This window comes from Mustela nigripes, chromosome 12 (genome assembly GCF_022355385.1).
Source record: "Mustela nigripes isolate SB6536 chromosome 12, MUSNIG.SB6536, whole genome shotgun sequence".
Taxonomy (NCBI): Eukaryota; Metazoa; Chordata; class Mammalia; order Carnivora; family Mustelidae; genus Mustela; species Mustela nigripes.
In genome coordinates, this window is record NC_081568.1 from 62,161,595 (window position 1) to 62,184,819 (window position 23,225).

The 23,225-nt window shown below is 49.1% G+C and overlaps 2 long non-coding RNA genes across 2 annotated transcripts in view; one reads left to right on the forward strand and one right to left on the reverse strand.

Annotated features, from left to right (window-relative positions):
• The window catches only part of LOC132027837 (uncharacterized), a 22,139-nt gene extending 245 nt beyond the window's left edge, over nucleotides 1-21,894 (forward strand). The window contains exons 2-3 of the long non-coding RNA XR_009407220.1: nucleotides 18,422-18,566; nucleotides 19,347-21,894. This is a non-coding gene — a long non-coding RNA (uncharacterized LOC132027837). The remainder of the gene's footprint in view (nucleotides 1-18,421; nucleotides 18,567-19,346) is intronic.
• Nucleotides 12,531-17,815, reverse strand: LOC132027836 (uncharacterized). The gene is made up of 3 exons (XR_009407219.1): nucleotides 17,530-17,815; nucleotides 14,450-14,667; nucleotides 12,531-13,970 (listed from the first exon to the last, which is right to left on the reverse strand). It is a non-coding gene; the product is annotated as an uncharacterized LOC132027836 (long non-coding RNA).
• Nucleotides 21,895-23,225: the final 1,331 nt, after the last annotated feature.

Consider the following 23,225-nt stretch of genomic DNA (forward strand, 5'->3'; position numbering starts at 1 on the left):
CCTACTCTCTGCCCACCTCCTGCGTGCTCCAGGCTCAGGGCCCCTTCCTCATTTGTGGTCCCTCGTGGACTGGTAACACTATTATCTTTCCTTGGTCCTCAGGCCAGTCGGCAGCTAGAGACTCTCCCCATGCCAGTACCAGCTGCCTCAGTGCCCCCATTGGCTCCCCAACTCATTCCACATCCCTGTGAACCAACCTTGAATCCCAACACCCCCCCCCAACCCCTGCATGTCCCCTCTACTTCCAGCTGGGATTTGGCCCAATCCAGTGCAATGTTCCTAGATGCTCTTTGTGCAAGTTACTTAAACGTTATTTTTTCCCCCCAATTGACAAAATCAGGATTATACTGTTGTGAGAGAGATATCGGATCATGCACTGTCAATGCCTTGCCTTGCACTTAACCCAGGGGGGTTACAATACAGGTTAATTCTCCCGGCGCTGCTTGCTACGAACAGCATCTAATGTAGTTCCAGGCGCACACTGAAGCTTTAATAAATATTTGTAGTTTGAAAATCCCTATGGTAGATTTTCTTCCTTTGACCTTTTGCTTGTTTTCCCTCTTGAAATAGCAGAATAAGGCCCCTAGTGCCATGGTGACCGTCTCTATAGAAATCCATAGCTTGTTCTGAGCACACCTACGGATGCCAGTGGGAGGCTGGCATAGATTTGGACCAATAGAGAGAAGGCATGCTTAGCCTTGTCCTGGTTACAAAGAACATTTTTTTTTTCTTTCAAATGGACCTTCCTGTCCCCGATTCAGCATCACCTATCTCTCCCCTAATGTGGGTTAATTTTTCAGCAGCTCCTAGAAAGAGTATATTTCCAGTCTCTCCTGGGACAGACAGAGGAGTTTGAAGCAGGGTAAAGCAAGTTTCGGCAGAGAATATTTGGAGCCTGCTGAAGAGGCAGTCTGCTCTGATGGCATTTGTGCCGGGAGCAGGGAGGGCGAGGGTGTTGGGGGTGGGACTGTGTTTGGTTGGAACAGGTAATCCTTCTGGGCACTGTAATCTGAGGTTAGAAACAGGCTTGTGTTGCAACCAGAAATCCCTGCTGTTCTGGCCTTTTCTTTGTCAGGCTTACTGGACAGCTTGGGAATATATTGGTTTGGGAATGAGGGTCCTTTACTGAAACCAAGGAGGGCCTCTGTCCCTTTAAGAGGGTCCTTAAAGAGGGACAGTCGGAGAATCACAGAGATGAAGGCCAGATGGTCAGTAAACAGGATGGCAGAGAGTTAGGGAGACGACCAGCTGGGCCGTCTGCTTTAGTCACCTTGCAGTGGAGAAGACTTTGGTCAGTGGCTGCAGTTGGAGATTTGGTGAGGGTTGGACAGCCTGATCCGCCGCTCTCTGAATGGTCCAACCGGCCCCACCTCCTCAGAGTTCTAGACCCAGGAGGCAGTGGGAAGCCATAGAAGTATGGGCTGTGAGGCCAGATAGGTCTGGGTTCAAAGCCTAGCTCTGTTCCCTGGACAGTTATATTATCTGTCTGGACTTCATTTCCTCATCTGTAAAATGGGATGAAAATCCCATTTCCCAGGTACACTGTGAGGTGAGTACAGATAATATGAGTTGAGTTCAGTGCCTGGAGAAAAGGAGGTACCCAAGGAATCTTGGTCTCCCCCGTCTACTCTGGAGAGCATACTAATAACTTCTTAATAAGAAGGGCATAACAAGAAGCGAAAATCTCTGAGAGTCTGGAGTCTTGGCAATTTGAAAATGAAATCCCCAAATCCTGCTTATTCAATAGCTTACTGAGAATGTGAGTATATCACTTAGGACTAGTATCCGCTCTCTGTAACAGAAAACCCAGATTATGGTGCCTTAAAAAAGATAAGGATTTACTTTTCTCTTGTACAAAAGCAGTTCTGATGCAAATAGTCAAGGACTGGCTCCCAGGTCATCCCCTCCAAGGAGCCAAGACTCCTTTTATCTGTGTTCTGCTGTCCTTAGAATGTAGTTTCCATCACTGAGGTCATTGTGTGGCCGTAGAATGCTGCTCAGCTTCAACCATTATGCCACATTCCAGGCACAGAAAGGAAAAGGAGAAGTGTAAGAGTGTTTACCTCTTAGATGAGTCAGCACTTAAAAAAAAAATGACAAGAAGGTCCACCCGATGACTTTCAGCTTATTGGTCACCCCCTAAAGCAAGGGAGGCTGGGAAATGTACTGGGCCGGTAGACACTCCCAATAGGAGAATGTCATCCCTGCCATATGTAGCCAGTACCGCAGCTTCTTTCCTTTCATGGGGCAGGTCTGCCTGGACCAACATCAGGAGGATTTTTCCCGGGAACAAGAACGCATCTTGGTTTTCTGCCTTCTCTACCATCAGTTCTCACCCAGCAGACCAGCTATTTCTGGAAAGGCCACTCACTGGTTGAGAGTGATATCAGAGGGCTGTGGTAGACAGCTGACTTCACAAGCAGAGATCCTGGCCGCACGTCTTACTGACTGGCTGTCCCTGGGTGGGTTATTTAACTGCACTCCTTCGGGGAACATGGATTCGCATAAGGACCAGTGAGATGCATAAGGCAGGGCCTCCAGCAAGGGCCTGGTGCTGAACGGGTTGTCAGCAAAGGTGACCCTGTCCTGCCCCTTGCAACCTCCCATTGCCCACCCACACGCTGATGTTAGTAAATCAGACATCCAACTGTTAGTAAATCTTACACCCAACTTCAGATGGTACATAGGTCTTATGAGCCAGAAAGGTTCAGAATCAGAAACTCAGCTGGCTGACACATAGGTCCCAGGTTGAACACTTTTATGGTACAGCCGAAAACCCTAAGAATAACCACCACAATCTAAGTTATTCCGCATTATCTCATACCTCCCTACCTGATTAGCTGCGTTGGTTATCTACAGCTGTGTGACAAATGGCCCCGAAACTCAGTGGCTTAGAAAACAACACAGGTTTACGACGTCACAGTCTCTGTGGGTTGGGAATCTGGGTGTGGCTCGGCTGCATCTTCCGGCTCAGTGTCTCTCAGGAGACTGCCATCATCTGGGTGGCAATCATCTTGAGGTTCCTCTCAGGGTGACTCGGCTTCCGAGCTCACTCATGCAGCTCTTGGCAGGAGTCAGGTCATCACTGGCTGTTGGCTGGAGGCTCCCTCAGTTTCTTGCCACATGAGTTTCTCTGTGGTGTGGCTCACAACATGGCGGCTCGCTTCCTCAGGACAAACCAGTGAGAAAGCCAGAGATGGAGTGCGAGCAAAAAGGAAGTCTTTGATAAGCTGCTCTCAGAAGAGGCATACCCTTGCTATTTTAGTCCATTCTAGAAGCAAGTCACTAGGTCCAGCCCAACCTCAAGGGGAAGGAGGGGGCCATTTAGAAGAACCAATCAATGTACTGTTGTAGGAAACTAAGAAATATCCAAGCCCCTATTGCCTAGATGCCATGTGGCCACTTCTGCTCTTTTGGGCCTTCCTGCTTCCCTGGGACTGCCTCGTCCCTTCTGCTCAGAGACCCCATGGACCCCAAAGACTCTGGGACTTTGCTCCTGCCGCACACCTGGCCCTGCAAACCAAGCGCGCAGGCCTCCCACAGAGTGTGGGCCCGCTCGTCACTCCCTCTCACAGTCCTTTGCACATCACTCCTGGGAACATTCTTCTGTCTGCAGGCGGGAGGGAACACCTTGCTTTGCTCGTGATTGCCTTCCTCCACATGTTTTTGGCTAAGCCATGAGTTCTTTCTACTCTTCTCAGAGTCTGGTCTTGGAAGCTCAAAAGGCAAGGAAGACTCCTGAGCCAGTGTGATATGGGACACCGGAGGGTGTGGAGGCCCAGAGGAGACAGCCCATCTGGGCTGACCATCTGGGAAGGATGGGCCTGGGAGGCCAGAGCTGAGCTGAGAGATGAGTGGAGTTCCACAAGCGAGGAGAGGGCATCCTTCTCCAGCCAAGAGAAGATCCTGTTCAGAGGGGGGAGGTCTGGAGGCCGGCCTCTGAATGGCTGCCCTGCGTCTGTGGGATGGGGAACGCCACAAGTCGTGTCTCCGGAGTAGCTTCAGATAAAGTTGGAGAAATAAGTGGGGGTCCGGTAACAAAAGTTCTTGGATGTCAGGCCCAGGCATTCAGATTTTATCTTCAGGAAATGTAGATCCATGGGAGTATTTTTAAACACTCAGTGATGTGGCCAGCTTTGTACATCAGAATGTTCTCTCTGAGTCAAAGTGGAGGGCAGGCTGGAGCCAGCATTCGAGTGAGGAGCCCGCTATGGCCGCCTGGGCATGGAAAGACAAGGCTGCAGTGGGAAGACGGAGATGGGGTGCAGGAGGCAGATTCCCCGGCTTGGTATCTGAGAAGCTGTGGAGGCGCAGAGAGTTAAGAGTCAAAGACAACTCCAGGGCCTCTGATGGTTGCTATTTCCTGAGCTGACAGGACAGCAGCCCCAAGAGGGAAAGGTCGGAGAGGAGGCAAGAGTTAGTTTAGTCTGAAGTTCAGGATTCTGTGGAGACGGGACTTTTTGGTCGTCTGGTTTGGAACCTCAGCAGAAGACTTTGGAGCAGAAAAGCCCACATCAGAAGTGCGCCAAAGAGGCAGCCGGAGAACTCTAGTACTTTCTAACAGTTGCTACCGACTGTGGTCAATGAAGCAGTTTCAACAGCAGATGACCATAAAATGCAGACGACCATGACCCAGATAAAGCCAGACATCAGGACTCATGGAGGAAGAGAGGTCAAGGGGTGCTTTCAGGCGCTCAGCTCTCCCATCAGGGACCCGGATGTCCTTTGCTTTCTGCTCCACCCCGCTCTGGACTTTTGGTCTCCAAGTTGATCCCTCTTGCTAGCAGATGCACGCCGCATCCTAGATTTCAGAGTTTCAGAGAACTAGACCAGTGTTCCAGGAAACAGGACATGTTTCCCAGTTCAGCCAGGATATTGGCATTGGCACTGGAGATGGCATTTCTTTGTCATTTCTGTGTGAGCAAAGTGTGGTGTGTCTCCGCAGCATTTCAGGAGGACTGTAAACTGTTTGGGAGGTGACAGGGACCCAAGGGAAGAGTGTCACCGTTGGGGCCAAACAGACCTGAATCCTGGCCTTTCTGTGAATGTTGAGTAGGTCACTTCCCCTCTCTGAATGTCTCTTAGCATCTCTGAAACGGAGACCATCAGGGGCTGTGAGTGTTCAGGGATGTAACTCTTATGGAGTGCCTGGCACAGTTCTGGGCATGAAGTAGCCTTCCCTTAACCACCTCAGTGCCCACACTTCCCCACTCACCTTAATCCACACGAGGGTATGACGCCGTTTTAAAGAACACCCCAGGAAAACACCCAGTCCAGCCCCATGAAATGACCTGCTGGTGGTAGAATTTTGTGCAGATGCTGAGTGGGACAGTGGTTTGAGATGACAAGGACAGGGGAAATCTGGGCTGCTTGATATATATATATAGCTTAGATCTACTCTGATCACATGGAGCTATCCCAATGAATAGAGTCCTAACTGGGAAGCAAGAGAGTGATTTAAAAAAAAAAAAAAAAAAAAGTCTTGAAAGCTACCTGTGTCACGTTAGAGTTCAAGCCAGCAGAAACAGAGCCTCCCTCGCCCTCAGATGCCTCTGTTCTCCTGCTCGTTAACTTGGCAAAGCTGTGAGTAAGCTTGGAGCCTGCTTGCAGGGGGAGACCGACTGCCTGGTGTGCCCGATGAGTCACCGCTGCCTGCCCTGGTCCCCTGCCTGCCAGGTGGCCACTATCTTTGGACATTTTTGTTTTCCTTTGTGGAGAGGGATAATTATGGCCTCCATGCCCTGTGACTGTATCCATTCTGCCTGCCCAGACAGAGGTAGAGATCTTTCACAAAACCCTCTTTTTTTTTTTTTTAAGGGAAACTGGGGGCGGGGGTGTCGGGGGGATTTGAGCAAGTCTGAGGTGTGGAGAAGGGCGGATGTGCAAATCTAAGAACCTTTCGGGATTTGCAAAGTGCTTAACTACGCCATCAAGTACTGCCCAGTGTGGTCGTTGCGTCAGGTGGCTTAATTGGCCTATAGATTGGTTGAGTTGGTTTTTTCTTCTTCCTTTCCTTTCCCTTTCTTTTCTTTTCATCTTTTCTTTTTCCTTTCCTTTCTTTTCTTTTTCTTCCTTCCTTCCTTCCTTAGGAGGCTCCATGCTGTGCTTGAGCTCACAACCCTGAGATCAAGACAAAGCTGACAGCAAGGGTCAGGCACTTAACCATCTGAGCCACCCAGGCACCCCTAGGTTGGCTTTTAAAACCCAGGAAATTGTACCAATGGAAGATTGGACAAATTCAGGATGGGGCTGGGTGGTTTACACGGACACAGAAGAAAAACATCTGGGGGCAGAATGGCTTCAAATGGAAAATGGTCAGGTGATCAAGGAGATAAATGGATGGATGGGTGGATGTTATTGGGAGGGAGCAAGGGGAAATGCAGACATCAGAGTTTTTGGAATTTGTAGGGGGAAAATGCAACCCTGTGGGCTTACGCAAGCTGCTCTCAATGGAGGCTGGAGGCTGAGAAGTCAACCCAGGACAGAAGATAAAATGTGATTCAGTCTAAAGAGTCACTCCGCACCTAGAGAAGGCGAGGCTGGCTGTAGGAGTCATCAGGTGACTTGTGTCACTGGTGGAAAATATGCATGAAGTCTACAGCAGTGGGGCTCTGAGCGTGCCTTTAGCAGTCATACTCCTTTTTGAATCGCCACCCCAGGAAGTAACCTTGGGGAAATTATTTAACTTCCCTGGATCTCTGTTTCCGCATCTATAAACAGAGAGGATGGGATGAAGGTTCACGGCGAGGACCGAATGAAGTGACCCAGCTAGGGCGTGTAGTTAGTGGTTGTGATGACATTTTCATGTCTTACTTTTCTCAACACACTTGAATTGTGAGGGAGCACTTACTTCGTGCCAGGTCCATGCTAGACACTAAGGATACTGACTTGTTTGACTCATTTCCTGAATATTCGCTGAGCGCCGACTATGTGCCTGGCAGACACTGCTGCATCCTAGAGGACAGACTAAGGAGGCCGTAGGCGAGACCCCTGCCCGTAAGGTGTCCTCTTGCCTGGCGAGGAAGACGAGCATTCACAGGACTAAAATGTGCAGCATGGATGGGTTCTTGCTGAATGCCAGAAGGTTGAGGGGTTCCAGTCCAACGGGCTCATCACCAGGATTGTCAATCCCCCTGTACTGTAGATGGGAAAATGGAAGCCCAGAAAGGTGAGACTGGCCCAGGTCCCCACACCTAGTGAGTGGGAGAGCCTCAGCTGGCACCCACCCCAGCCCGAGTCCAACATCCAGGCTTTCTCAACAATACACAGTTGTCAGGGTGTGTTCCAAGCTTTTGGATGAAGACATCCAGCCAGGCAGAGCTGAGAAAATCCACAGACACCGAGGTATTCAATTTTCAGTCTCCAATTTGGGAAAGATGTAATTTCAGGGTACAGAGGAGAGGATTTGAGAAAAGTCAGCACCTCCTGCTGCCGAGGGTTGCTGGATGTATCTTGGGGTGTGTGTGTCTATCTGTGATAGACATGCGCGCGCATGTCTGTGAGCAGATGCGTGTATCCATGCGTATTTCTGTGCATGTATCTCTGTCCCCGTGTGTGTATCCGTATGTCTTTTGCCTGTGGAGGGGAGGCAGGCAGGTGTGCCTGTCTGTATGTGTGTATTTGTGTGTGTTGCTCTGTGTGTCTATATAGCTCTGTATTTATATGTGTCTCCAGCCGTGTGTGTGTCTGGGCTAGTGACCCTGTGTGTGTCTGAGTTGGGGGTGTGTGGGTAGATTTGTGTGTATGTATGTGTATGGATTTGTGTGTGTGACTCTCAACCTGCATGTGTGTCTTTGGAGACATGTGGGTGTATTTGCACGTGTGAGTGCTTTTTGGTATCCGTCTCCCCGTGTTGATCTGTCTTTGTGTGTCTGTGTGGCTCTATGTGTTCGTGTGTCAGTGTTTATGAGTGAGTGTCTGCATGTGTGCATGCCTCGGAGGGGGGTGCTGTGTGCCGTGTTCCCTTCCCCCACCCCCCCAGTTGTTTCTGTGGAGCCGATCTAACTTGTCCTTCAGAATTGGGGACACGGCAATGGCAGTGACTTTCCCCTTATCTCGCAGCCTGCCACTCTGTCAGAGGAAATTAGATTTGCTTGGCACAGTCTGCTCCTTATGATGTCATTTTGGCTGTGATCTGCGTGTCCTGCTCTCTTAGGTATTTGTCTTTTGATTGCCTGATGAATACCTGCCAATGCAGAGATTAAGAGAACACGAGTTTTGGGTTTCTTTCTTTTTTTAAAGAATCATACTAGGGGTGGAACATTAGCTGTCTGTTTCTTTGCCGTGGACGTGGAAGTCATGGAAAAAGAGATAGAGCCTTGGCTTTAAAATGGAAAGACCTTGGCTCAAATCTTCAGTGGGACCTTTCAAAAGCTGTGTGACCTTGGAGAGGACACTTTACCTCTCTGAGCCGCGGTTCATTTTCTGCTAAATTCAGAAAGTTCTTTGGAGGGACAAATATAATAACAGATGAAAACGTTCTCAGAAATCCACAAAGTCCTTCAATGGCAATGATGTCAAGGCAGAGAGACCCCCCAGGAGGACTCGGGCCTCAGACATAAGGAACTCTGGGTTTGGGCCCTGGCTCCCTTCTTTTCCCAGTGTGTGACCTAGAGCAAGTTCCTATACCTCTTGGAGCCTCAGATCGCTTCCCTACTAAATAAGATATTATACATAAGGCACTTAGCGCATGGCTGGCCACCACGAGGGCCCCCAAAATGAGAGCTCTTAATATTTTTAATAATACAACAAGTGTGATAGCAGTATTGATATTTGTCTACTTTCAAACTTTCAGTGAGTATAATAAGCATGAACAGCCTTTGGAAGTGCAGGGTGACATGGGCAGCGTGATGGAAGTGATTTACTATTATTTATTTTTACTATTTCAAGATGCAGTGTCAGTAGAGTGTTCTTGGCATCACCATATTCTTGGCAAGTGCTCTGCGTTTCATCTAGAGCTGAGAGACCATTCTGGTTGCACAAAAGGCTAAGAACAAGACAGCCTCCAGCCCAGAGCTAACTGCTAGGGGCTGACTTCCCCAGGACCTGCCCCAGCCCTTCCAACTGCATCTCTTCTACATGATCTCCTCACTCCAGCCTCAATCCCCCTTGCCTTGGAAGATGCCTTTCCCTCTCCTGGAATGTTCCTCACCGCCACTCTAACCCCAGATCATCTGGGCTGGGCTCCAGGTGCCTCTGCCCAGGCTAAGTCCCTGCCCTGTGCCCCCAGTCCACTGTGCATTCACTCCACCATGCATGACGTCCAGGGTGCTTGAAAGTTCTTCTCTGCGCCTGACTCCCTCCCATCCAGTGCCCTCCAGTAGGCAGGGACGGGGACCGCAGAGCCCTAAGTGACTGCAAAGCAAGCACATGGACATTAGCTGTCTCCTCCCCCTCCTCCCTCAGATGCAATACCTTCAGACAGCAGTGTGTTCGTTTCATCTGGACCCGCTTCTGACAACCATTTTGTCCAATAACAGAGATCTAGAAAGATGTGTCTGTTGATTTTGTTTGGGTTTTGCTTTTGAAACAGACGGGCTTATCTCCTCTGGACTGCTTGTCTCCAATCACGGTGCCACACAGGCCAGAGGACAAAAGATGCCCAAGTGTTTGCCCCATTTCAGCCTGTGTTTTGGGGCGGATGTGTGGGTTTGCTGCAGTGACCATGGGTGTCCGCGTGAGCCCGCAGCATCAGTTTTGGAGGGTGGCTGGAGGCCCAGCATCTGGAATTGGACTGCCCGATTCCAAGTCCCTGAGGTATTGAGCCTCTTTGTACCTCAGTCTCCTCATCTGTAAAATGAGGTTACATCATAATACACGGCTGCCACACCAGGGTTTTGTCAGCATTAAAAAAGATCGCTCAGGTAAAGCCCTTAACCCAGTGCCTGGTGGAGAGTGAGTGTTCGGAGAAGGTGGGCTAGTGTGCCTACTGTATTATACTTGTACCCAATGGGAACAAAAGACCAGGACCTCCGCTGTGTCTGGAACAGAGACTGAGCATTTGGAGTCAAACTTCTGCCTCCATTCTGCAGAGCTGGGCAACCAGGACAAGATGTTGGAACTACTCTGCAATTTCAGATGAGTCTTTTTATGGTCAGGTGAGCATCATTTGAGGAGAGACATTCATCTATCTGCCTGATGAGGTGTGAGCCTTTCAGTGTGAGCCTTTCTCTCACTTAGCAGCCACCTGACTCTCCTAGTTGGCAATCAACTTGGCACATGGGCCACCTCATGGTGGAGAGCAGGGGTCCACAAATGACATCCCTCAAGCCGAATCTGGCCCACAACCTGTTTTTGTAAATAAAGTTTTATTGGAACACAGCCATGCCCGTTCATTTACATCTTGTCAATGGCTGCTTTTGAACTCTAATGGCAGAATTGAGTAATTATAATAGAGACTGTAAGGTTTGCAAAGTCTAAAATGTTTTCTCTCTGGACCTTTGCAGGGAAAATTTGGCAACACCTGGTAGTCCATTGAAACCGGATTTAAAAAATAATCTGGTGGAGCTAAATCAGTAACCTGAGCATCATCCCATCTCCTCACTCTCCCTCAGCCCTGACATCAGGTTGCTCACCGAGATCAGATTATCTGCTTCACTATATCTCATATGTTTCCCCCTCATCTCTTTCTCAAAGTCCACTGCTTTAGTTTAGCTCTGTCTCCACCCCTCTTGACTATCACACACCAGGGCCACCACTAGCCTCTAAGATGTCTGGGTGAATTAGAAGACATAAAGATGTCTTCTCTGGGTAGCTACAGCTCCACGACACACACAGTGAACATCAGGGAAAAAAGCCACGTGACCTTATGGATTATACCCATTCAGTTACAGCTCTTACACCTTCTGGTTATACCTATTGATTGTACATTCTCCTCACTTCCCTATCCAGGTAGTCCTTCACCCTAGAGCCGGAGTGAGCTTTCTAACAGGATGTGTCCCTCTCCTGCTCAACCCCTCCATAGCTCCCCTCATCCTCATGACAGAGCTCATGTACATAATAGTTAAGGCCTGTCATGGTCTGGTCTTTGCCAGTCCCCCAGGCCCACGCCTCAGCACATACTCAGCCTACCTCGCAGCAGAGCACTGTCATACAACTTGGAGTACCCCTGACCTAGACCTCCATGCTGTTCATACTTTGGGGACTGGTACAGTCTTGTCCTTCATCAAATACTTTATTCCTTCTTCTATTCATTGGAAAACTTCCTAGTCTTCTGTCAGGTCCACCACAAACCTCTCAAACGTCTTCACACACTACAGTTCACTGCGTATGCATGGGTCAGGAAATCAAGGGTGGTGGAGCTTGACCAGTTTGAAAGAGGCACTAGTCTAGAAAACACAGGAGTGCACTGCCCTCAGTCAGGTGCTGTCATAGCGTAGGATGAGTAACACAGGCTCTGGCACCACACTGCCTGGGGTCAAGTCTGGCTCTCCATTTTATTAGCAATGACCTTAGGCAAGTGATTTAATCGCTGTGCCTCAGTTTCTTCACCTGAAAAATCATGATAATGATAGAACTTTCTTCACGGCTTGTCATGAAGATTCAATGAATATATTAAGATATGTGTATAAATTGTATACATAGCTTACAAAGCTACCAGCAACATGGCAAGTGCTGTAAACATTTTTGAGGTAGTGCATGTGTGTGTGGGAGCACGTGTGTATACGCACGTGTGTGTGGCTGTGGTTTTGATGAGCACTCGCTGAAAGCTGCTTCTCAGGCTCACATCGATTCTGATCCTTATTAAGACTATTATTTGACTGTATTATGATTTTAAAAGATTATTTTGCTTTCCTCTCTCCTTTACTAGACAGGGAGCTCCTGGAGGGCAGCAAGTATGTCTTATTATCTGTATTCCAAGCGCCCAGCACTGGCCTTAGTTGATTTTTTTTTTTTTTCCAATAAATGAGAAAACGAGGCCTGGGTCCTGAAGCTGAACCACCACGGGGCCCCCTTCCTACAGTTACAGGGGCCAGAACCCTCCTGCCCCTCACCCACCCCACCCCACCCGCCTTTCACCCCTACCTTCTCCTGTGAGAAACATGCCAAACTTGTGAGGGATTGGGGCGACTTTCTCAGGCTATCTGTTCTCCACAACGAGAGGAGGATCTGTGACCACATCTCACTGTCAGCGGGAGGGAGGAGGGCATAAGGGACCCTCTAGCGAGAAATGGAGCTTCCAAAACGATTCTGAGGAAACTCCAGCTGACCTAAGAGATTTCTATAATGAGAGAAAACCAATTTAAATGCAAATAGCCCAAAGCCTAGTTGGGGAAAGGCGTTGGCTGCACTAAAGGCCTGGGAAAACAAACACAGCCCTCATCAGGAGGCCAGCTCACCCGTTGGATGCAAGGGCTGCTTTATCCCTTTAGGATTAAAGTCTAAAGGAGGGACAAAAAGTCGCATGCATTGCTGGCGGCAGTCCCTGGGCTTCGTCATGGTGCCGACTGAGACATGGGCGTCCCTGGAGGAGCCTGTCGCTGGCCACGACCATTTACAGGGGTCCTCAGTAGGTGTCAGTTGCTCTGCAAGGTGCAGAGCGCAAAAGATGTCCCATAAATACCCAGGGCACGCCCTCTGAGGGGCTCACAACCTCAGGGAACCATTAGAACCTGAAGTCTCTTCTGGCTCCACAATAGGTACTTATATTTTATTGAGCATTTACTTTGCACCAATGCCCAGGCTAAATATTGTCCGTGATAGTCATCCATCAGATACTCACAGTGACCACTTAGGATTATTCCCATTTGACAGACAAGGTAACTGAGTTTCCAGGAGGTATGAAACTGGCTCCTGTTTGTTGCAGAACCAGCTCGAATGGCTCCAGGGCTCTGACTCATATTCGCCCTGAGATGCTGAGAGGGGCCATGGGTGCAGAGCAGAGGAGCCCAAAGGCAGGATGCGGTGGAACAGGGTTTGCTGCTGGCTGTGGCCTGGAGCCATTAAAGAACCCTGTTCAAGGAATCCCAGTGTGGATTGTTCTGCCACTCACTGTGTGACATTGGGGGTTACTTTCCCTCTCTGGGCCTCGTTTGCCTATATAAAATGAAGGGGGTGGCCTAAAATTATTTTAGGCTATAAAATTCTGTTATTCTAGGACTCCCGCTGCCCTCAAGAATAGCCAGTGCTTGGACGATACAACACACCCTCTGCCCTCCTTGAAGCCTCACCCCTTGGCCTCTACCCTGGCTGGCCCGTAGCTGTTGCAACCGAGCACCTTCATTTCCTCCTTTGGTTTCATAATTCAAGGACAGCACCATCTGCCACATTAAATCCGCATTCCCTGCTAGCCTCCTTCTCAAAACAAGAGATGGATAAAGGCTTCATCCGGTTTATTTTACGGATGGATCGAGAGGTTGGCAAAACCAAACAGGGATAGCGTTGGCCTTGCAAATGGTACTAATCCCCTAATCTTCTGGTAGGACCCCAGAGCCCATTCTGTCATCTTCACTGCCTACCCCAGCCAAATCATGGTGGTGATGGTGATGGTAGATGACATTGATCGAGGCTCTTCTGAGTCAGACACTTCCTTAAGGTTTTTTGGAGTCATTCATTTCACATGATTACATCTCTGCAAGGAAGGGGCTAATAATAACAGCCCCACTTTACAGATGCAGAAATGGAGGCCCAGAAGGCTTAAGAAGTTTGCTGATGACCATGCAGCTACAAACAGCAGAGGCTGAATTGAACTGGTTGGGGAAACAGTCACAATGGAGATGGCCAGCCTGAGAGAAGCCAGGCTTCCCAGCTGGGCTTTCTGACCTCTGATTTTCGAGGTGTCGAGGGCACTCTCCTTTATGAAACATTCATTCGAAATACTTTTCCTGAGCAGCCCATAGTGTGCCAGGCGCTGCTCTGCTCTCCCTGCTGAGCGGCCAACAGAGAACAAAGCCCACCGGGGTCCTCTCTCAGAGGGCTGAATGTCTAGTACAAGCACAACAGATGCGATCGTTGTAGGTGGTGGTAAAATGCTGCAAAGAAAATACAATGAGGGGTATGAGAGGGAGAAATGGGTGATGGTCAGGGCAGGTCTCCTGGAGCCCAGGGCCTCTGAGCAGAGATGGGGTCATTCAGCAGTGGCATGGGGTTTCTCGGCCTCAGCACCGGAGAGATTGTGGGCCTGGTCGTTGTTAAGGGGCCTGTTCTGGGCACAATCGGCTGTTGGGCAGCATCTCTGGCCTCCACCCACGAGATGCCAGTAGTAGCCCCTCTCTAGTGTGACCTTGCCAAATGTCCCTGAATGGTGAAATCACCCGAGTTGCGAATCCCTGAGTCATGAGATCAGCAAGGCAAGCGCCATGGGTGGAAGGGAAAGCAAGGCGGGCTGAGCCTTTGAGAAACAGGAAGAAGATCGGTTTGGCTGGAGGGCAGGGGGCCAGGATAGGGGTGGCAGGGCTGTCACAGCTCTTGAAAACTCTCTAAAAACCACTCAGCACACTTACACACTTACAGAGTTTCTTGTCTGTGCCAGGCATTGTACCAGCTGTGTCCAAAGTCATGGTGCATGCCCCAAGGTGATCACAACTGGGGCAGCTGGATGAGACACTTGTGTCCAGGAAGGCAGCTGTCAGCATGGGGCTGTCCATGGTAACACAGGATATTCCGGTCAGAAGGCAAGCAGATAGGGTCTCTGAGGGTAGTGACTGCAGTGCCGGAGGTCTGAGCGCCCTTTTGAAGAGGAGATACAGACAAGGGAAGCCTTCACCTTCCAAGCATTCCAGCCCTTCTGTCTTCCATCAGTAATATCCTGCCCCACCCCCGAACCCCCGCCAGCCGCACAGCACACAATTTTCGTGGAATTTCTAATCACTGTGGCCCCCTGGTCTAGCCAAGGGCTTGGCATGAGACCCAAGCTTGGCTATCAGATTCTTTCTTCCTGGAATTAGAATACTGGGCAGAGAAACCCAAAGGCAGAGAATGGCTAGAGTCCATTTTTCTAATGAAAACGGAACAAGGAAAGTTCTTTTGTTCTGTCATTATTTTCTGCTCTCTCAGCAACCTGTTTTTCTCTCTCTCTTCCAAAGCCTCATTTCTGTTTTTCCTTCTAACACCCTTTCAATATATATCCATTTAGTTCACCACAGTGGATTTCCGATGCTTGAAATCCCAATTAAAATACAAATCGTGCAATGTGGACAGGGAAAAGAGAGTGTCAATTTCTGATTCACGGCACTCACCACTTTATATTAAATAAGCTGTATGTCCCTCTATCTCCTAGCAACCAGGAGCTTCTCCAGGGTGGGGAGAAGGCTTTTCCTCGTAGCACTCAGCTCAGGGCTGGCTTCTGGCTTTACACTCACCCTGGTTTGTAACTACCCATTTCTTTGTGGGATCATTTGCTTAATGCCATTCTCCCCCACCATGCCGAAGGCCCACGAAGACGGAGTATAGGGAACCTACCCAGTAAGGTGACCAACCTTCCCGGTTTGCCTTTGTCCCCCGGGGTGTTTCCTGGGACAGGGACTGCCTGTGCTAAAACCAGGAAAATGCCCAGCAAATCAAGACAGCGGCCACCCTACCAGGGCTTGGCATAGAAGAAGCCTTCGAGCACCATTTGTCCCTGACATTCAAGACATATATATTGAAATGAACTGTAGAGCAGCCCAGCCAAAGGCATACTCTTTCATTCTGCATTTCTTCACACCGACTGTGCCCGGTAACCAGCTTGTCAGAAGCGGGGGATTCAGGAAAGAGTGTCCCAGCAGCCAGGACTGGAAATGTAAGTTGGAACTAGACTGGAGAGGGGGCCTCGAATGCTGGACTGAGAAATCTGGATGCCGTGCAGCTGCAGCAGATCCTGGCTGGTGGAGAAGCAGGGAGGACATACGAAAACAGCATAATTTAGGAGTGATGCCTCAGCGGCTGTCCACCAGCCACTGTTAAAGGAAGCATCTGCAGGCGCTGCCTAGCAGGGGGACGGAGCCTGAAGTCCACGTGAGCTGTTTGCTCGTTTTCTTCCTAGGGTCTAGGCTAGGCACAGAGCGGTTTTGGCTACCTCCTTTTTCAACTCAAGCACAGCCATCTGCTCAACTCAACAAACAGAAAATCCACCCCCAGGAAACGTGAATTTATTTGCGGATGTGCGACGAATCCCACAGCTTTGCTCCTTGCAGAGATCCAGCAACCCAAACCATGCCACGAGGCTGTCCTCCCGGGAGACGTCACCCCTGTCCAACCAGTAGGTGAGAGGACATCCATGCACAGCCAGGAGCCCTTTTCGGAAGAGGCTTCACAGACTTTGAGGACCTGGTGATCCTCTGAGAAGAACATTTCTCTGATTCACCTCCCTCGATTCAGAGAGAAGGACTGTTCCTAAAACGACCGAGTAAGTGAGAAGCCGAGGGTGGGCGGCTCCCTCCTTAGCTTTTCTCAATAAAGAACTGAATCACGTAAAAGGGGGCCCCTTGCTCCTCCTGGCAGACAGGAGAAAGTTCTAGAAGGTGAACACACAACGAAATAAAAACATTAAATCAAGAGGTTCGAGCATTTTTCCTCTTTGAATTCTCTTTCTGTCCTTATCACACCAAAAAGGCAATCTCACTCTGGTACTAACAGGTCTTTAGCACCTCTCTGAAACTTTAACACCTCTCCAGATCGCCCTTTTAAATGGAAATCAAACAGCCCTCTAGCCTAGAGTCTTCAATGGGCACCCCTGTTCCCCCAGAGTTCAGTAATATTGCTTTATTTTCCAGGGTATTTCTTTTTATGGATAGCTTCTTTTTCTGGCAGGTGGCATTGGCCTTCCATTTATGGTAATGAGTACATTTCCCTTTTGAACAAATGTATTTAAGTTTTAAATGTGAGACAAGTTAAAGAAAAATAATGAGGGAGAGACGAGGCCAAGTGGCATGCAGCGAACCGCTCCAGGATCGGTGGTCCTCGCGCCAGGTCGTCCTCGCATGATTGCCGCTGGCACCCTGGGGTGGGGAGCGGAGGGGAGGCGCGGTGACTCTAGGGGCGCCCGCCAGAGCAAACGGCAAGCTTAAGATTTAAAAGGTGGCTCCTTCACGGAATTAGAAACAGACCCTGGAAGCTCTTCATGAGCCTTTGAACAGACAGAAACCTGAGATGAGAGAGAGTGGGTCTGTTTAACTCGGCAGAGGACCATCCTCGTGGGTAAGGGGTCTCCTCCTTCAAGGGAGAGATGGGCAGGGAATTTGTGTATTTTTCCTACGGAGAACTTCTGAAGGAGTGATAACAGGCAGGAACAGTGGTGGAGGGGCAGAAGCAGCCGCCGCGTGCGGGCACCCTGCGCTAAGCTCTTCATACGTTCCCGGTCGCCTGTCGGCCCATTCGCCAGCCCTCGCGCAGGTATAATCACCCCTACTTTACCGATGAGAAAACAGGAGCTCTGCAAGGTCACAGTGAGCACAAGGTAGGCGGAGAGTCGAGTCCAGGGCGTCTGGCTCTGCGCATGCCCCTGTTAATGTTTCCTGGAGGTGGGCGGCCCTAAACTTCATCTCTATTTTACAGAGGAGGACTCAGGTCTAAGATCACACAGCTACCGAATTGTCAAGTCAGGTAACTCACCTCCCAAGAGTGGTGTTTTCCGGAAAGCAAGTTATTTTGTTAATTCAACAAATGCTTATGGAGCCTCTGTCCTGTGGGGAAGGCTCCTCTTCCAGCACACGTGTGCTCTCTGGGGGCTGTGGGTCCATCCTTGCCCTCCCCCAGGGCGGGGAGTCATCCTATACACCTCTCCCTGGGACCTCTGGATTTCTGGTTAAATCTAAGCCAAACCAGCCCACACGCCCTGCTCTGTGGCAAAATCGGGAAGCCTGGGCAAGGCTTCCAGAACCTTCAATCTGGCCTCACCTCTTTGCCCCTCCCAGCCTCAGCTCCCTCACCTGCCAAGCAGAGCTAATTCCAATGACCTGACTCCACTCACAGGGTTATTGGGAAAGTCCAACAAGGGTGTGTAGGTGAAAGACTTTTCACCTTGAAGCTCCACATTAGTGTCCCCGTTGGTTTACATGTCTCCCTTGCAAGTTACCTTAAAATAGAAATACACTGGTTTTTTTCTAATTACCAAAGTTTGGGAATTACAGAAGAGCTCACAGAAACAAATACAAATCATTCATGACCCTCCCCTACCCACTGGTGATCTCTATTAACCCATTGGTGTATTTCCTTCTGGTTCCTAAATATGAAATAAATGTAAGTATAATCACCGCCTGACTTAAAATCCCGTAGTTTCCGCCTGCCGTTGAAGTAAAATCCAGACTCCCAACCTGGGCTTTCATCCCTGTGTGGTGTGGCCTGCGCCTGCGTCCCTCCCACCTCACCTCTTTCCACTTGCACACTGTGTCTCTGCCTTTATTTCTCTCTCAAACTGCAGTTGCGTCACCCCTCAAGGCCTTTGTCCCTTTGCCTGAAATGCTCTTTCCTGGATCCTCATGAATGGATGTTTTGCAACATGCAGGTCAAGATCGGAATGTCACGGCCACGGGTCATTCTCTCCTCGTCACTCCGTCACTCCGTCTAAACCAGCCCATCCTACGTCCTTTCCATGGCATCGCCCTACTGGAAGTAACCATCTTGTTGGTTTTCTGACTTTGCCCCACATGGTACGCTGACCTCGTTTCCTTCTGTATCACTGTGCCCAGAATATTGCCCGGCACACAGCACTTTATTCAATAAGTGAATGGATTAGATTAATGCACTTCCAAGCTGGGATCATCCTAGATCAATATTGTGCAACTTGATTTTTTTCACTTAATATGATGTGACCACAATGACTTTAATGGCAGTGCGGTACGCCATTATATCGACACATCACCATTTTTAACCAAGCCCCTGTTATTGATTAGTTGGGGCATTTCTCATTGGTGTGCTTGTAAGTAATATTACAGCAACCATCCTTGTACATACACAGCGAGGCTTCGCACACCTCCCTGTCGTTTCCCTAGGATTAATTCCTGCTGGTGAAACCCTGGGATCCAAGGATATGAATTTTAACCCTCCTGATATGGATTGCCAGACTGACTTGAGGAAAAGTCTGACTGTCTCCAAATTTGTTTTAATGACCCATAGTCTTGGTAGAATCCACTGAAGGCAAAGAGAATGTCCTTATCTCCTCATCCAGGAGTGAGCTAAGGTTGAGGCCATTGGGCAAGACAGGTCATACCCACTTAATCAGCAAAAACCTCTTTCCTTCCCAACAATAGCTACACTTTGAGCCCTACTGACCAGGCCCAACCTGTGATGTGTAGCGATCCTTTCAGGTGGTAAGGCACCAAGGCTAGAAGTCACTGTAGCCAGGCCGAGGCACTTCTCATTCTGGAAATTAATGACAGCCTGGCCCAGACACACCTTGTGACCTGGATGTTTCTTCTTTTGCTCTCCAGAACACACCTGGGATGGGCCAGCTGGCTTCTTGCTTGAACCTTGCCTCTACCTGGCCGACTCCTCCGTGCCTTCGCTCACCTGCCTGCTCCGTGCCCTGCTCCATCTCCTGTCCCAAGGCCGAGCGCTGCTCCCCACCAGGAAGCCCCTCAGTAGCCCAGAACTGCTACAACTCTGACCACGCACCTGTCCTGTGGCATTGAATCAGGGCTTTTCTCTCTCCAGGAACTCGTTCACAGTCTGAGTCAGAAACTTTGGGAGAATCAGGCCTGGGATGGAAACTGGTCTCTGGTGCTTGCTCGCTTTGTGTCTTTGGACAACCTCTTTAATCCTTTCGGACCTCAGTTTCCCCATCCACAAAACCGAGATTATTATAGTACTGACCCGAAAGTGTTGTTCTGGGAATTCGTATAAAGCCCTTCGTTTCATGCCTGGCACAGAACAGTTGCTGCACACAACAACAGAAAATAGTGTTTATCTTCATTTTGTTCCTCTGTACCTCTGCACAGGCTGAGCCGGTAACAGGCACAACGATAAAGGAAATATTTGTGGAATGGAATGAACGGACGTCATGTGAGCCTTTCCTGTGTGTGGACCGAGCTTCGCTCACCCGCACTCGGGGAAACCAGAACCAGTCACCTCAGGATCTCGGGGCCGGAGGAGAAAAGAGTCTCTACCAGGAGCTGAATCGTCCCTCAGACGTTGGTCCAGAGCTCTTGGAGAGTGAAGATAGGTTCTCTGATTTAATCCCCACACCCACCTGACAGGAAGATATTTTTATGTCTCTCTGATAATAACACCATTTGTTGACGACCTAGTGCGTGGCAGGCCTTTGCGAGACACTTTTTTAAAAATGTGATTTCATTTAAATCCTCACTCTATCTCAGGGAGATAAGAGTTATTATTACCAAAGAGGAAACAGGGTCAGAAAGTTTAAGTAAACTGCCCAAAGGCAAATGGGTAGTCAGAGAAAAGGAGAGGCCGGGATTTGAAACAACAACAAAACCCAGAAACTTCCGTTATATCACCTGATTTACTGACATTTTCACAGACTGTTCAGACCTCTGCATCCAGTAGGCGCTTAATAGGAACTGAATTGCAGATGCATGGTGATCTTGGGCCTTCTAAAAGGCGCTTCAGAGGGAGCAGTTTCTATTTCCGGCACCCACCTCAATCTCCACCTCGAGGGAGGTTGCTCCCCACCCCCTGCGCGGCTGTCATGATGTTCTTGTTTTTCTCCAGGCCCCGTGACTCAGCTTGCCGCTCCAGATGGCTTCCTGCCTTTCCAGTCTTGTTGGCTGGGGTCCCGGGGCCCTGGTACAGTACACTAAAACCGAAAACATGTTGCAACCAAGAGTGGAAACCCTCCCTCCTCTGATCGCTCATGGGAAGACCGGGGTCTTCTGCTAATCATGGTGGTGGCTCCCTCCACGGCCTCCCCTCTAGCCCTGAGATCCTCCTCCTCTGCCCCAGCATATCCTTGATGCCTTAGAGATGCCACACAGAGGGGAAGCAGGGACCAGCGAAGGGGAAGTTCCCAGTTCTGACATGCTCTTGGTCTGTTGACCTTAAAAAATTTACTTGCTGAGCCTCAGTGGCCAAATGGGGGGTTATGCCCACCTCTGAGGGTAATAGCTAGGATTTCCAGATAAGGTGCAGAATGTCCCATGATGTGGACTGTGTTCCACCCAAATTCACGTGTTCAGTCCTAACGCCCAGTGTGATGGCAGTAGAAGGTGGAGGCATAGGGAGGTCTTAGGTCATGGTGACTCCACCATGGAAGGACCCAGAGAAAAGGCAGCCATCTGTGAACCAGAGAGAGGACTCTCACCAGACATCGAATCTGCTGGCGCCTAGATCTGGGACTTCCCAGCCTCCAGAATTATGAGAATTAAAATTTGTTTTTAAGCTAGGCTATGGGAATTTGTTACAGCAGCCCAAATGCACCAAACTGAACTAAATTTACCATCCAGTTAAAATTTGAATTTCAGATAGAGGATTTTCTCATAATATAATTATGTCCCAAATATTGCATTCAAATTTAACTGGATGTCCTGTAACTTTACTTGCTACATGTACAACTTTATGTAGAGTATATAGAGAGATAAATGTGAAGATGCTTTATCACCTACCAAGAGCTGTATACCAAATCTCTTTCCAGACACATAGGCATATCCACCCACAGACCACCAGCTTGGCTTGGAGCAGAGAACGGATAGACTTATGATCAGCTGATGGAAATGTGCACCCTCTCGTGTGGAGCCCATGATTGGATACCTGGGCCTTGTTTGTCTTGTTTTTCAATTGGCTGATCTTTGGACGTTCACCTTCGGGGCTTCAATGCTCCCATTTTTAATACTCCCAAATGCTAGAATGAAAAACGTGGAAGCAACAGGTACCGAGAACTTTGCCTATTGTTGATTGACTGACGCATGTTTGAACCAAATCTCCTTTTTTTTAAAAAAAAATTTTAAAGATTTTATTTATTTATTTGACAGACAGAGATCACAAGTAGACAGAGAGGCAGACAGAGAGAGAGGGGGAAGCAGGCTCCCCGCTGAGCAGAGAGCCCCATGTGGTACTAGATCCCAGGACCTTGAGATCGTGACCTGAGCTGAAGGCAGAGGTTTAACCCACTGAGCTACCCAGTCACCCCACTAGATCTCCTTTTGACTGCATAGTCGAAGAAGAAAACAGCATGACTTGTAAGTAAATTACTTAATGAAGGATGTGTTTGGCTCCAAGTTGTTTGCAGAACCCTGCTTAACATCGAAAAACCAAAGGGAACAACTGGTTTATATAGACTACTTGTTTATTGGGGGTTTTGGGTACCTCCTCCCGTCAGAGTTCCCTGGAGGGAGAGATTTTGTCTGTTTTGTTCCCCAGTACTATTTAGTGCCTCGCCCAGGAAAGCTAGAATATTTGATGCCCTGAAACCATTTTAGCTGGCTACTTTAAAGACAAACAAATACAATCCATAATTTATTGGAAAGGGACTTTTCTGAAGCCAGTCAACCTCCCTTCATTGTTAAGGAGATGACAGTCACGGCCCCAAGTTGTTTGGAATAGAGTTACCACCTCTCCATAGAATTTCCCCCAGTCTGTGACCAACTCAAGTGCCCAGTGCCTAGGTTCCCAAGGGCTAGGTTATTTGGTCCACATTCTCAAAGTCCGCAAAGTTCTGCTGTCATGTTTTTGTTTTTTAATGGGCTGATCACTGGCCACCAAGACACTAATGAATGCCCAGTACCCAGTGAAAAAAGGGCAGGCTGACTTTAGGAACCTCTTAGCATCCAGAAAAGTCTACAAACGATCTTGAGATTTGCCTCTTAAATAGCAACTCTCCAGTGGGAGAGGCCAACATTGTTGGTGACTTGGGACTGGCCCACCAGTCCCAGCAGCATTTGGGTCCCCTCACCTCAGTGAGACCCTTCATTCAGCTCTACATTAACTGTCACCCTTTCTGCACCCCCTTCCATAGGTGTCACAGCTGCTCTCTCTTTTCCATCCCTATCACCCACCCTAATCCAGGCTTCTCCTTTTCTCCCAGAACTAGAGCTTCCAGACTTTTGTCCCCAAGTCCATCTTCCTCCTGTCCCAGAGTGATCCCTTTATAAGCCCAGTACCAGCTGCAATCAGCTTGTCCTGCATCTCCCATTCAATGAAATTTTGGAAGCCTGATACTCATCCTAAAATCTTTCCAAGTTTCTTTGTGGGAGGTGGGAAGAGGCAAGGGTTATTTTCTTCATGGACATTTCTTGCTCTGAATACCTGTTTCTACTGGAAGGAGTCTAGTACAGGAATCGAAGACTCTGCACGCACACCAACAGCCACACCCACCCACTGGGGGGGGTACAATCCTGTATCACATCAACCCAGAT